Source organism: Sturnira hondurensis, unplaced genomic scaffold (assembly GCF_014824575.4).
Source record: "Sturnira hondurensis isolate 20B ecotype Veracruz unplaced genomic scaffold, ASM1482457v3 Scaffold0008897, whole genome shotgun sequence".
In the NCBI taxonomy this organism is placed as follows: Eukaryota; Metazoa; Chordata; class Mammalia; order Chiroptera; family Phyllostomidae; genus Sturnira; species Sturnira hondurensis.
Genome location: NW_028081528.1, coordinates 2,550,555 through 2,568,119, shown reverse-complemented (window position 1 = coordinate 2,568,119; position 17,565 = coordinate 2,550,555). Strand labels below are relative to the sequence as shown.

The 17,565-nt window shown below is 39.3% G+C and overlaps 1 pseudogene; it reads left to right on the top strand.

The window, feature by feature from the left end:
* The first annotated feature begins 3,778 nt into the window (after nt 1-3,778).
* LOC118993753 (receptor expression-enhancing protein 5-like) lies at nt 3,779-4,419 on the top strand (annotated as a pseudogene).
* Nucleotides 4,420-17,565: the final 13,146 nt, after the last annotated feature.

Here is a 17,565-nt window from a genome sequence, read left to right as displayed (position 1 = left end):
CCTGCAACTTCTGAATATGTTACATTGAGAAGGGAGTTTGAAGGCATGATTAAATGAAGGGTTTTGAGATGGGAAGACTGCCCTGGATCACCTAGGTGAATCCAATGTAACCACGACGGTAATTAGAAGAGGTAGGCAGAAGGATCAGAACCAGAGAGGAAAAGTATACGGATAAAAGCAGAAGCCAGAAAGGAAACAAGAATCTAAGCTGCTGGTTTTGAAGGTGGGGGAAGGGGCCATGAGCCAGGGAATGCAGACCACCTCCAGAAGCCAGAAAACGCAAAGCAAGGATTTTCTCCACAGGCTCCAGAAGGAACACAGTCCTGCTGGCACCTGCTTTTTTAGTTTGTTTCAGTCTCCCGAGCTCTAGGGCCATAAGAAAATAAATGTGAATTCTTTTCAATTACCAAAAATTCTTCTCTGAATTTTTGGTAATTTGTTAAAGCAGCAACAGAGAACAAATGTGATTTATGACCCATTTAACCTATCACCCCTTGATCCAGTTCTCTGTTACTCACAAAGACATTCCTTAGTGATACAGTAAGAACAGTCTTTTCTTTTATTGTGGCAAGGATTCTTAGCTGGCAGAGAACAGACCTTGTTTTTGATCTTAGCAATGCGTGAACTTGCTCTGTGGACTTAAACAGCATCAGTTTTGTCATCTACACCTAGGTTCAAATATTACAAACCTTACCAGACTGTTGTAAAAATAAACTGTCTTGGCGTATGTGAATATATTGCACAATCTCTACAGTGTCCTATGATATTAGAGTCAGCATATAAATGTCTGGGTTTTCTTTTTCTGTAAATGTATTATGCTGAAATACATTAGAGATGTCAAGATACTTACTATACCCGCCATCATTCCCCACACTGTGGCTATGCAGACATAAGCAATCAATCATAAAAGTTTTTTGCCCTAATCTAAAAGTATCCCCAGAATCCTCAAGAAATGCTGCATGCATCTATTACCATTTCATCAGTGTTAACATAAGAGTGTAAACCAATTTTCAATGCCAAGATTATATGGCTTCTAAGATCTTATCTATAACATATGAATTCCAATATTATATATATTTATGAGTAAATTACAAGTAATTCCATCTTATGCTGTACCTGGGATTCAATATATTATAGATGCTTAATTTAAGATACTTGCCCAATGGAGAACTATTCCTCTAAATTTTAAAATTAGCATGACACTTTTATTAATACACCTAATTTACAAGTATGATACCCTGGTTTACTCAACCTAAATTAAATTACTCATATTAAAACTCAAAATTATATAGCCCAAACTATGCATTCATAACTTTTTTAAAAGATTTTATTTTGTTTAGTTTTAGAGGGGAGGGGAGGGAGAAAGAGAGGGAGAGAAACATCAATGTGCGGTTGCCTCTCATGTACCTCCTACTGGGGACCTGGCCTGTAACCCAGGCATGTGCCCTGACTGGGAATCAGATCAGAGACCCTTAAGTTTATAGGCCAGCACTCAATCCATTGAGCCACACCACCCAGGGCTGAAGTATTCATCTTAATAAATGAATTAGACACATCTGCAAAGAGAGGATATGGCAATAATTTTTAGATAGTGCTCTATGTTGTATTTGAGATGGTAAGATCCATAAACGCACCTTAGTCCTGATTTACTCTCTTAGTCAACATGGCAACTTGTGAGAGAGGTACCAGTCACTTACACAGGAGGACGTATCACTGTGCTCAGCAAATTCACTGAGCAACTAGACTAGAGTTGAAACCTAAGCTGTCACACACTTATCTCAGAGATTTCCTGAGACAGTGGAGGCTTGAGGACCAAATCGCTCAAATGAAGCTCTGCCTTAAATTTTACCAGTACACTTCCATGTAAAAAATACTGTCCATTGACATGCTGCTCTGTTTATATAACTAGGACACAGCTTCAGTTAAATACATTTCAGTCATTGCTTATTGGTCAAGACAGTTCAGCCAAACTCCTTTTGAATTAACATTTCTTTAAAAATTAATCTTCCATATTATATGTTACTTGCCTTTTTACTTCACATGAACAATTGATCAGTGATGAAGTGAAACATTTATTTTCAACTCAGTTTTCCACTATCTATATGTAGGAGAAGGAGTAAAGCAAAGGAAAAGGAATTTCCCTTACTAGCTGCTTTCAAGTTTTTACCTTCTATTGTTCGCCAAAAATAAGTCAGTCCATTTCAATAGACACAGGAGAGGAGTAACATTTTTGTTATTAAGACAAGAAAATATGGTCATAAAATTAATCTTGAAAACATACACTCACAGTTACATTGATTAGTACAGCTGAAGAACCAGAAATCCATTTGGCCTGGCCTCAAAAGTCACTGTCTGGAAAAACAATAATAATCAAAACTCTAATCCATGTATTCTGGCACAGTGAAGCATTTCTTAAGACTGCTTATGCTAATTACATTCAGATGCAGCAACATCATATCGTTAAAAGTGAGAGGAAAAGGCAAGTCGAATCCCATTATTATAAATGAGGTTTTGTGTTTCCAAGCTTAAACAGTTAGCTTGTTTATTTCCCACATTTGTAATTTTCATGATCAGTTAAATTCCAGGGCAGAGATGAGGAATCTTAACGAAGGCAGCAATATCTTACTGAAATATCTGTGTCCTGAATGGCCATGGAAATGTATCATAATTCACAACTGAAATATATGATGTTTTGAACAACTGATGAGTTATTAAAAAGGTAGACTAGTAGAAAACAGCTGTGGTAAAATGATACTCTATTTATGCCTTGTAGTACAAAGCAATAGAATGACATTCAACAAAACCCATATCTCAACAACAGTAGACAGGAATTTATCTATAATATCAATAGACATGATTTCGCACAGAGATATAGGTATACCCTCAAGCAGAGCCCTTTTTGAGACGTGCTGAAAATAAAACATTCAACGTCTTGATATAATTCTACTATGTTGTTCTGAGCCTTTAAGCTTCATTCAGTTTGGATGAATCTATGCCACCCGGATATTCAATATGCACTTATGTAGAAGGAAAAGATCACTAGGTTTCCACGCAGAATACATGAGTCTTGGCCTTAAATTCCATCTTTAACTGTATAAGGTAATTTTTATAAAGTCTTGTGTTACTAAATTATATGAAATTAAGGTTGTTTGCCACCTACAATAGAGCTATGGATACAATACAAACAAGTCCATCACAAGTAAAACTGTCCAGTGAAGTAAGGCCTATTGTACAATAGAGACTGCACATGTAAGGAAAGAGGAGAAAAAGATTTAGGGGGTAGCGGGACTTGACATGCATCCTGAAGGGGAGTTGGGATGTAAAAAGGACCAGTCTAAACAAACTCAGCCACTCGTTTAACTTGATTAATACTGATAACTCATATAATATAGATAATGAACAAAATAATGCAGAGAAAAAATTATATTGAGGTTTAACTTACTTTTGTCGATTATCCACAGATCACCTTTGACGATGTGAGAGCATGACATCTTTGTATGTTTTCATGGTCTCCAGGAATCATTCAGCAAGTAACTATGTCATTTTGCTAAATTAATTTACTAACAGCATGTAATCCTCAAAAGCATCTGTTTTCTGCATAATTTTTCTGTAAACACCCTTCCAAAACACCTTTGGGAAGTTCTATCATTTTGTGAAGAAATTCAAGAAATTTTCAGCCCTAACCACCACTGTCCCCTCCAGTTCTGCCTGTCACCTGCCCCTCCCCCTCACTGTCCCCCAGTTACCCTCTCTAGGAGCAGCCTTAGGTAGCCACATGATGGTCCCTGCCATATCTGTGGTCTTGAGACAGAGGTTCCACCAGTCCCTGCGGAAAGAGAACTGCACGACTGACCTCTTGGCCAAGCTCGAGGCTGAGACCCAGTGAACTGTAGCTGCATTGTGCTCAGTGTCATCAGGAGGCGGGGCCTCATACCTGGTGTTGAGTGGTGGGGCCTCTCTCCTCTGCAACCTGATAGGATTTGGCTATCCAGCCTACATCTCAACTAAAGCTTGAGTGGTGGGGCCTCTCTCCTCTGCAACCTGATAGGATTTGGCTATCCAGCCTACATCTCAACTAAAGCCATAGAGAATCCCGACAAAGCAGATGGTACCCAGTAGCTGACCTCCCCAGGTTATTCAGCACTGCCGAATTCTTTTCTGACCTCTTCCTGCCTCGGTCTCCCTTCCACTACGTGCTGAAGTGCGGCTTCCCGCTGTGGTGCACCGCCCCAGCCCTTCTAGCAGGCAGAACCACTCCACAAGCACATCCTCCCTCCTTTCTTCCCGAAGCAGGAGTCCCAGGTAGGCAATGTGGCAAAAGACTTAAAGGGCAGAGCCAGAGAGACTGCAGATGCCATCACTAAAGAAGCCGAGAAAAGTGCCGTAGCTTTGCTGCGTGATGAAGAGAAGAGCACCTAGAACCCTGGCTGGTGAGACCACCCTGCCCTGGCTGGTCTGTCCGGTTAGAGCTTGACGTTGTGTTGGGGACCATCGTACAATCATTTCAGTAACGTCGCCTTGGAAACATTTTTGATACATGAAAAATTGGAATATGTTATATTTTTGGCTTACTTTTACTGTCTATATACATAAGGATTGTTTGATTTAAATTTAATGCAATGGGCAGTATCCACATTTTTGGAAAATATATTTTACCTCTGGATTGGAAAAGACACATGTTACCATCCTGAAGAAAATCTAAACTTAAAATAAAATTATATATCCCAAAGGCTTTGTACTTAAAAAAACAAAGAAAGTTTCAATTTCAAGCATCTTGCTAGATCATTAGAACCACACACATAGTCTATACTTACAATCCCCTATGCAATTTATTTTACTGAATTGAATTTCAAAGACTACCTTCAGGACATTATAAGGCCAGCCATATGAATATGACTACATTTGTACCTATTAAAGGAAAGTTGTGGAATATACACTTTATGTGTGTACTATAGATATCCATCATATCATATATCTTTATTGTAATAAAGATACAAAGGAAATGTTTCTAAAAGGGTTTAGTGTAATGGACAGTTCTGCCACTCCTGAACAAATGTTTGTTTTATTTTTTTAAGAGGGAAATTCAGATGATATTTCCCTCTTGAAAAAAAAGAATGGAGGAAAGACCATGTAGGTTATAGACCAATATCTCATAAATGACAGATAGTCAAATTATTTTACTCTCCCTTATTATATTAGAGTAAGTTCAAATTCCAGTGAGCTAAACTCTACAACAGGGATCCACTCCAAATGACTAATGATAAAAATATTCCCACGGAATATGTGAAAACTACTTTTTCTTCCCCTGCATCTTCAAGAGATCCAGAATCTGCTTTACTGGTAGCCATGTATATAAATTGTCAAATTGATTGAACTAACATACATCTCCTCACAAATCATCTACTGTAGGAGACCAGGGGCCTGTTAGTAATTTTTATCAAAGAATATCAGAGGACATATTGAAAAAAAATTATATGGAAACTTCTAGTACCAACAGATCACCAAAAGCTTGTCATTTATGCAGAAATTTTGAGGTGTGTGCTCTATTTAGACTTTCTCACTTTAATAAGCTACAATGGTTAGCTGAGAAGTCTAGCAGGAGAACTGGTTTACTGGACCTTCCGATGAGACTGACAGGACAGTGATGCCTGGAGGACATGGAACCAGCAGCCGGCCCCGCAGCCACAGCCCCCACGTGAGATTTCCAGAATGACAAACATAGACCAAGAACCTTGACCAGCAGTAATGAAAAGACTAGATTTTGGGTCTGGAGGCTGGCTACTTAGGTTGTCTTCCAGCCCAGCCCCTCAAACACCTGTGCCAATTTCTCCAAGACTAAGCAGATATATTTAAAAATGAGTAAGGCAATATATGACTGGAGGTACAGTAGGGAAGCAAGAAAATGGGGTCACCCTGGTTTTTGATTCACAAAGGTCAGCACATGATAAGAGGACGTGTACTACCAATTTCTGCACAACTACAGTTGGAGCAGAGAACTGCTGTTCGCCGACGTGGTGGTAAAGGAAATATGACCTGAATGTGGCTGGCAGAAAAAGTGACGGCAATGAAAAATGATTGGGATCAAATGTGAGAATAGGCTGGGAAATGCAACCAGAGTCCCCTTTGCTGAAAGAAGTTGATATGTAAAGTCAGAGAAATAATCTTACCATTATAGTATTCCTCTATTCATTAATTGTACCCAAAGGCTAATATAGAATTAGGAAATGTGCTTTATACAAGGATATAAGTGGGTAATAATTTGCCAAAGTATTGTTTCATTTATAACTGTGAGATTCACACAAATGTTAGAGTTCAAGACACAGATGAAGGACTTCAAAATAGCAGAGGGAACCAGCACATGAAAGAGTATGGTGTGTGAAAGGCACATGAGACTTCTGCAGTGACTGAAACACACGGTGAATAAGGTGGTAAGGTGATATTGGAAAGGGGGTTAGAGCCACGTCGTCAAGCATCTTGCAGATCAGGCTAGGTCTTAGATTTGTTCTTAGAGAAAACTGGAAGACATGAAATATTCCCAAGCAGGGGTGTATGTCTACTGCATTTGTGTCTACAAAATAACATAACTGAGAGTTTGGTGGGTGGAGTTGAATCTGATGGTGGGCAAGGGGTGCTGAGGACCTCCTCCAAGGACAAGACTGGGGGTGAGGATGAAAGAGCAGATCTGAAAGATGTGATGCAACAGAAACAAAAGGATGCAACAACTGATTGAAACCGGATGGCACCAGCAGGTGCTAAAAGTCACTCATTCAAATATTCAAGAGGATTTCTTGAGTGTGTGCCACCAGCAATTCAGCCTTGCTGATGAGGATAAAATGGTGAGCCAAAGTAAATGTGCCGCTGTGCTCTTAGAAAACAGTGGGGAAATGAAAACTACAGTGCCTTATTTGATAATCACTCAAGTTTTGTCTTGCTCCAGTCTGCGGTAAATTCTTAAGAAGGAAAGGTTGGTTTTGAAGCAGCTTGTGAAAAATAAACTTGAGAGAACTTCTCTGAGCAATTAGCTAGAGATAAGTAGGATGCTTCAGAGTTGACTGAGTAAAGGGACATCAGAAAATGCTCCTGGTAGGAAAAGAACATGAGCAACATCCTGGAGGGAAGGGAGTCTGGCACAGTTTGCCTTTAAAAAAGATTTTAGGGGGTTGTGTGATAAATGGTGATGCTGTAAGACAAAATCAGCAAAAGAGAAGCCAATCTAAGGTGAACAATGGAAAAAGAAAGTAAGAAAATGTGTTGTAGTGTGGATATGGCCAGTCTAAAATGGCTGCAAAGCACTGGGTTAGTTGTCCAGGGCAGGTGGACAACACTGTAGACTGAAATTTTGGGTTCATCAGTGTCCACATGATACTTTTGATTCATGGTTTTGTGAAGTTGCCCTGGGAATGCATGTAAGAATGGAAGGGCAAGAAGGAAGCACCAAGGAAAAACTGATAATTAAGAAATAATCAAAATAAAAAGAGAACACCAGGGAGACTGGAAAAAAATAATAGGAAAGACTAGAAGAGGGACAAAAGAATGGTATCATGGGACCCAATGACAACAGTTTTCACAGGAAAAAAAGTGGCTGATTGGGTGACATGTCATACCCTGAGCAAATATAATGGACTATAAGGAGTCCCTGAACAAGCAAGTCAGAGGTCAAAGATAACCTTAGCAAACAGTGTTTTAGTTCAGGATAGTCAGAAGAACTATTGAGGAATGAAAAGAGAAGTTCCATGTACATTAAAAAACTAGTTTAATTTTTATAACACTTAGCTGTCCTTAAATTGTTTTTTATTATAAATAAAGCCTCCCCTGCATTTGCTAAAACCAGAGGTTGCAAAGCCAACTTCCATAAATGAGTTACAAGTTTTATCTGAGAAAGTTTATAATTTTTAAAACTATCCAAGTATCCTGAACTTTTTTTTTCAATGGTGAGGGAGACAAATCTGGTATAATCTGAGAGAACAGTATTTTTGGTGATTTCCTTGTAGAATCAAATTTGATTTTCAGAAAGGCAAATGTTACATGTGTGCGTAGGATACCATTTTATATACACAGCAGATTCCAAGAAAGCATTCTGTGGTATGGGTGGTTAGGCAAATATTGTTCCCTAGCTTCTGGTACTTTCCACTGGACTTCTGCCTTCTAAGTCTGGACTTGCCTATTGGGGGAAGCGAAGACTGTAGTAGAAACATGTGTCGACAAGTGCATGCTTATTTCAAAACAGCACCAAAGAATGAAAGATGTAGGTCTTATGACTGTGATTGTATAAAAAGTAAATGACCTCACAAAGTCATTGGTTAACACAAACATAAATGAATTAAGTATTTTCTAAAAAAAAATTATATTTTTTCAAGGGTGATGTACTCTTATAAAAATATATTTTAGAAGTATTTAAAATGACACATGCTTCTTAATTAGTGTCTAAGTTTAAATTAAGGCAAAAGGACTAATTCTCCCCCACCCCTTACCACCAGGTATTGGGTACACAGATGCGCATGCAGATGCACATAACACACATAAACACATGCACTGCAGAAACCAAAGAAAACTAAGAAGCCATACAGAGCTCAGTTGATCTCCAAGCTACAGATAAAAGATTAAAGCACATTGTTTACTTTTCTATTAATTACTTTTATTGGGTTGGCCAAGAAAGTCATTTGGTTTTTTTCCTGTAAGATGGCTCTAGTAGTGCTTAGTTGCCTTTAACCTCCTTCAAAACAATTTTATCAGATTGTATTGTGACAGCTGTCTTATCGGTGTGCACTTTTAAAAAAAGCAAAACTGATGCATTTTTGTGCAGCCATTTTAATATTGAAGATGGAAGGAAATAAGCAACATTTTTGGCATGGTATGCTTTCTTATTTCAACAAAGGCAAAAACACAATTGAAATGCAAAAAAAAATGATTTGTGCAGTGCGTACAGAAGGTGCTGTGACTGATAGAACGTGTCACAAGAGGTTTGTGAAGTTTCCCACTGGAGACCTCTTGCTGGACGATGCTCCGTGGTCGGTAGACCAGCTGCGGTTGATAGCCAGCACATCGAGACATTAACTGAGGACAGTCAGTGTTGTACCAAAGGGGAGAGAGCCAACATACTCAAAATATCCAAATCAGTAAAGGTATTGGGAAAATGAAAAATGTGTCTATTATTTCACAAAAACCCATATGGACTTTTTGGCCAACTCAATACATAAATAACCTCTGGAGAACGTCACTCACACCCAAAGAGATACATTATTTAATTCATTAAGACATGGATGAGCTTGAGAGTGAAGACACATGGAATAATATGCTACATCTGTCAAATTCGAGCATTGGATGGGGTTTATTTTAAGCTGCGCATCTTTGTTCCATATTGACCCTCAGATTTTACTTCATTTCCTTTATTAGAAAATCTCATTAAATGTGCTTTTTTTATCAGCTTAGCCTCCATTTCAAAACAGTAATCATGCTGACAAAAGTAGCTACTATTACTAGTGTCTCTTATGATCCAGAAAACATGTAGTAGGTACTTTGTAAATATCTCACTTGTAGAGTATAAGAAAACTGAAGCTCAAAAAGTCGATGCAATTTGTCTGGGGTCACATAGCTAGTGATGGTAAACACAGTGATTGACACTCGGGTATGACTCTGAAGTCCAAGGTCTTTCCTTTACAATGCTGTAATCCACTAATATACCAAGAGTTGAATGGGTGGTGAATTAGAGACATGTTTACAATGCACTGTGAAAAAAATTAAATGACTAAACTAATGCATAGGGGGAAACCTGTTGAATATGTAAATTGAAGTCTTCTTATGTGGTTTGAACATTTGCTGGTGCAGCTGAAAATATTTAAGTTTGGAAATAACAATCAAGTGTTCACAAAATGATTTTTCTTCTGGGACCAGTCTCCACATGACAACCAGTTTTGTCATTTTCTTAAGCAATACGTTTTGGCTTGACCACTCTCTGCACGAAACTCTTTCCCTTACTTGTTGGACCAGCATGTTTTTACTCTGGTCTTCCCTGCAAGTCCCCCTACGTTTTTCTCTTACATCTTTTGATTCTCCTTCAACCTGGCATAGCTCCCACCTGTTGGAAACCACTCTGCCTGGTTTCAGGAGTTGTAACCACCCCCATGCCTAAGGCTGAGTGAGCGACCTCCGGACTGCGAGCCACTAAGGAGACAAAGCTTGTCTCTGGCAGCAGCGCTGCTTCTGCTTCATCCATCTCTTCCCCTAATGCTTGGTCAGTTAACCAGAGGCGGGTATGACCCCTCAGAGGAGGGGCAACCTAAGCCAAATAATCACTAGGGAGGCCCTCAAGGAAGGACATGGGGGGCTGCAGCACAGAGGGAGTGGTGGACCCTTGCCCCCCAGCTATTCTGACATAGCCTGAGTCCCCATTTCCATCTGGGAGAAGCGTTTCCTGGCTCTGATCCACTTAAGCCTAAAAATCCATGACTGGGAAGGGGTATAGCACTTTGCCAGCTAGAGTAGTTCCGAGTGATCAGGCATAAGAAAGACTTCCTAAAGTCCTGTGAAACCTGTTTTGTTTAGAATGCTCTCATTTAAATGATAAGGGTCCAAGCAAGAAATTTGTTCCTCAAAGTTTTATAGCTCTTTAGCTATCTGACCCTGACTGAGAATAAGCCCTCATAGTTCTTTGAATGCTATCTATTGTTTGATCCTCACCTGTATTCTTGTGCAAAATGAACCCAATAAAAGCCCATTGAGGAAAAGGCTCTTGGTCTCTCTCCTGTGGGAGATTGACCACCTTTCCTCTCCAAGCAGATCATGTCTTGGCAGTATTATTTTCACTCGTGGGAGATGGGGGGGCACTTGCTGGCAAAGTTGCCCCCTGATTCACCCCGGGTTCCAGCCTCTGCCCTTTCCCTCTATTTTATCTGCCAGGCTAAGCCACTGAAGTTGGAGTAAAAATCAGTCATTCATTCTGTACAGTCCAGCTGTCCCTTATAGGGAAGAAAACTGGTGCTTTGCTAAATTAAGCACATCCCCAGTGTAACAAACTTTACTATCCAGTCACACACCCTGTGCTGTGACATGAACTACTAGATGCCAGAAGAAAAGGAGAAAGGCACCCCTCCAAAGGGGCATGAGGAATATCTCCAGCTTTCCAGGCTTGTAGGCAATGGGTAAATTTTGCAACACAGAAGCTATTCTCTCTGGAGAAAAGTCTTCTCTAACCTTGAGAACAATGACAACAACTGTGAAGACTGTCTGCAGCCACATCAAAAGAAACACTCAGGTGCACAGTGGAAAACATCCACTAGTAATCTACCCCCACGCAGAGATGCTCATCGGCACCCAGGAGTCTTATCTTTGAAAGGCAGAGGTAGATTTCCTAAGCATTTGCCTTACAAGCCAAGAAAAATACCATAGACCCTGAATTTACTGATCAAAGCAAACTAAAGTTCCCTAAAGGAATCAGGATATGAACAAATATACATGCTAAAATGAGGATATATATATATCTTATATATATATATAAGATATATATATATATATATCTTATATATATATATCATATATATATATATATAAAACCCTTGGGTATTGCCCACAGGAATCCTAGTTTAGACCACACCCTTGGGCTCCAAAAGAATTTGGAGAAATAAGCTTGGAAGGCCAACCCACTTGTACATGGTTTTAAGTTGGAAACCTTGAAATTTCTTACATTTCTTCCAAATCAAGATATTTATACTGCAAACCCTTTAATCCAACTAAAAAGAGAAATTTGGAATGTCTGAGCTCTCCACCCAGATTGAAAAGTTGTTTTTCAATTAGTACCGTGGATTGAGGAATTTTTTGGCATCTGTCACTAAGGGAGTAAACTCAAAGATGATCAAATAAACTTTAAAAGCAAAACAACAAAAAAAGTTCATTTTAATTAACTTCCGGTAAGACTTAAAAGTCAACCTAAACCACAAAAAGACAGTTTTTAAGACATTGCTCTTTTTAATGTTTGCCAGACAGGATGACTCCACTGCCACTTATTAGTGCCGATTTTTAAACGCATTGCTTTTTTTTAACTAACTGACTTATAAACAGAGGATGTAGTTCTCGGAAGAACCAAGCACTATTAGCATCTCTAAGTTGGTCCACATTAATACGAACATATGTCAACATCAACTGTCTTAAAAATCTAGGTCCAGGTCATGCTAAGCTTGTGTCACTTCTGTAAATACCGTAATGAAATTCGCTGAGCTTTCCAACCAGGAACCCTCTCCAATTCTCTATCTGTGGTCTTCAAAGCTACAGCCTGGCCCTGGCTGGTGTAGCTCAGTGGATTGAGCATGGGCCTGCAAACCACACTGATTGTGGTTCAATTCCCAGTCAGGGCACATGCCTGGGTTGCAGGCCAGTCCCCAGCAGGGGACTCATGAGAGGCAACCATACATTAATATTTCTCTCCTTCTCTCCTTCCCTTCCCCTCTAAAGATAAATAAATAAAATATTTTTTTAAAAAAGCTACTGCCTGGATCATCTCCACATCCTTTCATTTGCCCCAATATCTTAGATACAGCATTTTTAAAAAATCATATATATATGTTACATCTGTTTATTGATATTTTAAGAGAAGCTGCCATCATGTTCTCAGGTTAGATTTTTTCTTTAATTTAATTTTAAATTAATAAAAAATTTTCTTATGTTATTTATTTTATTATCAGCATGGCCTTTACATTTAATCCTGTTTAATCCTGTCAAACTTTTTGTCAAGTGCAACTTTTATAAAAGATAAAATTACATGTTAGAAATACTTATGTTAAGAACATCTTGCCCAGATTTGAAATCTTGTTCATATGAAAAAAAATCTATCCTTCACACATAAAGGTGGCTCAATATGCCGAAAGTTATTTATTGATATATTAATTCAGTTCTTCTGTTTAACAAAGTTAGCAAAAATAAGATTTGTAAAATTTTACCCCAAGAAAAGTGATTCATTAATCTGACAATGACTTGCTATTTTCCAAATCCATCTTGAGCTGTAACCACAGTCCAATCTGTATCTCTGTTAGTCTCAATGATGATGTAGGATTGTTTGCCCATCAGTTTGCCAATAGTTCACTTGACATAGTATTATCTACAGGTGGAAGTTTAATAGCATTCCAGAGGAATGTGTTAAAAAAACACGATATTATATGACCTGTGTTCACTCCAGAGGATAGTAGATATAGATCAGAGATGTGATTTGTGAGTTTAATGATATAATATTTTACATTTGAGAATTGTTCATGATTCTCTCAGCATTCACCTATTGCTTAAAAACCCATTCACGAGGGCTTTGGACGGAACACCAGGGTGCTCCCGGAGGTACGGTGATGAGAAAAGATCACGGTTTTTCCAAGGGCATTTGTTCAAGTGTCAGACTTAAGGGGCAAGATCAGAAGTTCAATGTTTTTTTTTTAATTATGCTTTTGAAAAACAGCATGAACTGTTCATTTTGAAGAGCTAAGTTTTCCTTCTTAAAGGATAACTTACGAAAGCACTCCGAGCAACTCCCGTGGACATTCATTCCATCTCATTTGGTCGCTGAGCCGAATGGGTTTATGGCAATCACATGACTTTGTTGTCATGGGAGAATGTCCTCCTGGTCAGTCTCAGAAGGCCCCTTCTGCCCCTAGAAGACTGCAGCCCAAGGGTGCTCGCATTCAGAGCACGCCCCCCCAGGACCCAGACCTCTCCTTGGGAGGTAACTGGCAATGCAGGAATCAATGGCACCGGGGTTGAGAAACTCTACTCCTTCACGCCAGAAGCAGAGAAGCAAAGGGGGCCTGTTCTGCTGATGTAAAGGGGCTTGACAAAGGAGTAAGGGAAAAAGAAAAGCAGGGGAAAAGCCCTATTTGGGCAAATGAATCCCCTTAATGTTGCCCTTATTAGTGGAAAAACCGTAAAAGCATAAAAGGAAAATGTAACCCGATACCACAAGGAAGACCTAACTGTGACATGATCAAACACACTGTGATGTTTATCAGTGCCCATCTCAGAGGCGCTTCAGACGGTACTTCCTCCCAGCTCTCTCATCCTCTCCCTCTCTCCCCTGTGACCCAGTATCTCCCTTTCAACCACTGGCTCATGCACATGGGTAATCATGCACTCATTTTCCCCTTGATGCTTAGTGTCCTTCTGTTCCTCAAGGAAAATAGGATGAAAGAAAACAGGCTTTCCTGATCCATCCTCAGAAAGACACAGTGCTAAGACTAACAAATTGCTCACTTGACAAGACTAACCACTTCCTCCAGAGTAATTCCAGTGAGTTGATTAACTGGTAGATGGGACCTCAGGGTAGAGATGGCTTAGTACTTCTCTCCAGAAGGCAGGGAGAGAAAAGACATGAGGAAAAAACCTATTGCTACTCATAGAATGGCAAGATGGCTCACAGAATCTTCAAAGCACCCTAAGAAAGGATGTTTGGGTGTCTTTGGACACCAGCTTTTAAAGAACAAGCAAAACTGGTAGAATCCAGGACTTCACAAACCTCCTTTAATTCTTAGTCTATAACATTTATACTCTCCTGGCCATCCATTGAAAAATGGGATATATATTACATTTAGACAGGTCAGAGAGCCAAGACAGAGATGCTGACCACTTGAGGATTTATGACTTTTTTTTTCTGATTCTCAGAACTTTTTTTCTGATTCTCAGGACTTAAGTTTTGTACCATGATAATGTCCTATCTCAGAGGGAGGTTAGCTATCTTCACAGCCAAGAGACACTGAGGTGTCTGGGTAATCTGCAGCTGGCATATTTTTTGAAGGCTTTCTGTTATAAAAGTGAAATATCTTTCACTAATTTTTTGGATGGAGTATCCCTTTGTCCTAGAAAACTATCCCACTGGGCTTTTTAGTTATACAAAGAGTTTCACCATAAATGGCAATGCCTGGAGATATCAGTTCCAATGGATTTAAAATTATTTAACTTAAAAGGCTAGCAATGATGATGTTGAAAGCTGAACTACAATTCTACAGCCCAGGTTATATATAAAGAAAATGTGCTCAGCCAAGCAAAGGATAAGAACAATGACCAGATGTCATGGCATCTGCCCAGCCTCTTGGCCTAGATTCCATGGGGGAGTTGGTGAGATTCAGAAGGTGATAAAACTATTTTCATTGGGCCCATGAGCACAATAATTCCACACTTGGACTAGAGTAAAATGAACTCATGGATTTTTGCACAGTCATTTCATAGCTTACTATTTTAACAAATTCTTGCTAAGTCTAATAATTCCTCAGCCAAACTTTTAGTGTTCAATTGTATTAACTCAATTTAAGGAAAATATTTGCCTAGTTCTTTCAAAAAGCCACTTCAGCTAGAAAGCAGGTCCTTTCACACTTAGTTTGAATAATGAATGTCTCAAGAAAATTTTAGATTAAAAAAATACTAGTTGGGATGATGAGTAGGCAACAAAAAAATGACACCGATATTTTATGTGCACTATAATAAAACTGATAAATAGTAAACAAGACCATTACATTTTTTATAGATGCTGAAATGTATTACAATATGGAAATCTGAAAATAGGATTAAAGAAGTAAATAAATCTGACTTCTTAGTTTATAAACAGTTCTAAGTGTACAAACAAGAAATCAGCAAATATTCTACCCCATCTCTATGATCTCATACAGTCTTACTCACACGAAATATCTCATAAGAATGGCATACGCATACAGCTTTCACACCACATGAAACAAGTACAAATGCACAGCATGTAGAAATGATCCCTAGAGCAATGCTGAGAGATTTTGACACTAAAAATTCCTAAAAATAGTTACAGCTTATAAAATCTTTTGTCTGATTTCAGGGGATCATCACAATCCATCCTTTATTCTCTTGCAAACCCCATTCTACCAAACCTGATCTGCCAGTGGCCTCTACAAGCAAACAAAGTGCCCCACCCATCCACGAGCAAACATCAACACCTTTCCCTGCCTGTGCATATAGTCAAATCCTGTTCAGTTTTCAAAGGAATTTTCTGAGCTTCCCTTGAAGCAAGATTACAAGACAAAAAAGACAAAACCGGGGTAGAGGAAGCAAGTTTCTAGAGAGGAGGAGCTTTCATTACTTTGGCCTTTCTGGGCAGAAGAGTAGACCAGACCAGAAGCGTGCAGGCAGCTCTGTTCCACAGCTGTCTTGGGCATTGGCGCACAGGCACCTGTGTCCAAGGTCGAAGCTCAGGAGACCATGTTACTGATGGTACTGGTGACTCTGGCCTTCTAGTCTCAAAAAACAAAATAATTTTTTTTCACATGCCCTTTTCCTTGCCCTGCCCCATTACAAATCTTTCCCATCCTTAGCCAAACTCATTTCCCTTATTCAAAGGTGGAAAATAGTGAATTTTGTTGCTACCAAAGGCAAACCTCTATGCAAGTTACAATCCATTTTTTCTCTAGTCTCAACTTTACTGATTATTCTCTTGGCCAAGTAGAAATTTGAAAGAAGACAAAATAAAATTTTATGAGAGAAGTTAGATCACAAGTAAAATCACAAGTAATTATACCTATTACATGATACCACTAAGGTTTCCAGAATCATTCCCATTTTGAAGATTGAAGTTACCTAAAATTTAGTAACTGTTCTTTATAGAATATGCACTTGAGTAAAGTGACTTTTTAAAAGATTCTATTTATTTATCTTTAGAGGGGAAAGGAAGGAAAGAGGAAGAGAAATATCAATGAATGGTTGCCTCTCATGCATCCCCTGTTGGAAACTGGCCTGCAGCCCAGGCGTGTGCCCTTACTGGGAATCGAACTGCGGTTATTTGATTCGAAGGCCTGCACTCAATGCACTGAGCTACACCAGCCAGGGTGTAAAGGATTTTTTTAAAAATTTTTTTCTAGATTTTATTTATTTATCTTTAGAGGGGAAAGGAAGGATTGAGAGAGAGAGAGAGAGAGAGAGAGAGATCAATATATGGTTGCCTCTGGTGTGTCCCCTGCCGGGAACTGGCCCGCAACCCAGACATGTGCCCTGACTGGGAATCGAACCGCGATCATGTGGTTCGCAGGCCCGCGCTCAATCCACTGAGCTATGCCAGCCAGGTAAAGTGATTTTTAATAGATGAAATTTAAGTTCCCTGATGTTGCATCCGTTGAAACACTGTGAAGTGTTTAAGTATAAACAAGACCGCTGTTACAAGCACATTTTCCTGGTTACATCCCCTCCCCTTCTGTTCTTGTATTCCATTTCCTTTTTTTAACTACCTGCTCTTCCAAATGGTTGAGGGGTCATTAAGACAGTGGAATGGGGAAGGGGGAGAGGATCTAGACAATGCAGATGGCAGAAAAACAGTGTCACCCATTCTTCTGACCGCACAGTAGTTACCATGTGCATAGTTGATGTCTGTTGCTAACGACCTCCCCCATACTCTGATCTCACTGAGGCAATGCTAGAGCAAAGCACCTGCAGCTTCTGTTGCTATTGAGTTGCCCCATTCGCTCTGACATCTGCAAGAAATTGATTATGAAATCATTTTCTTTGGCATAGATTTTGAGAAGTATTTTTTCCCTTTTTCTAGTTTCGGAACATTGGTCTTGGGTAACTTCTCTGAGACCAAGTTCTCAG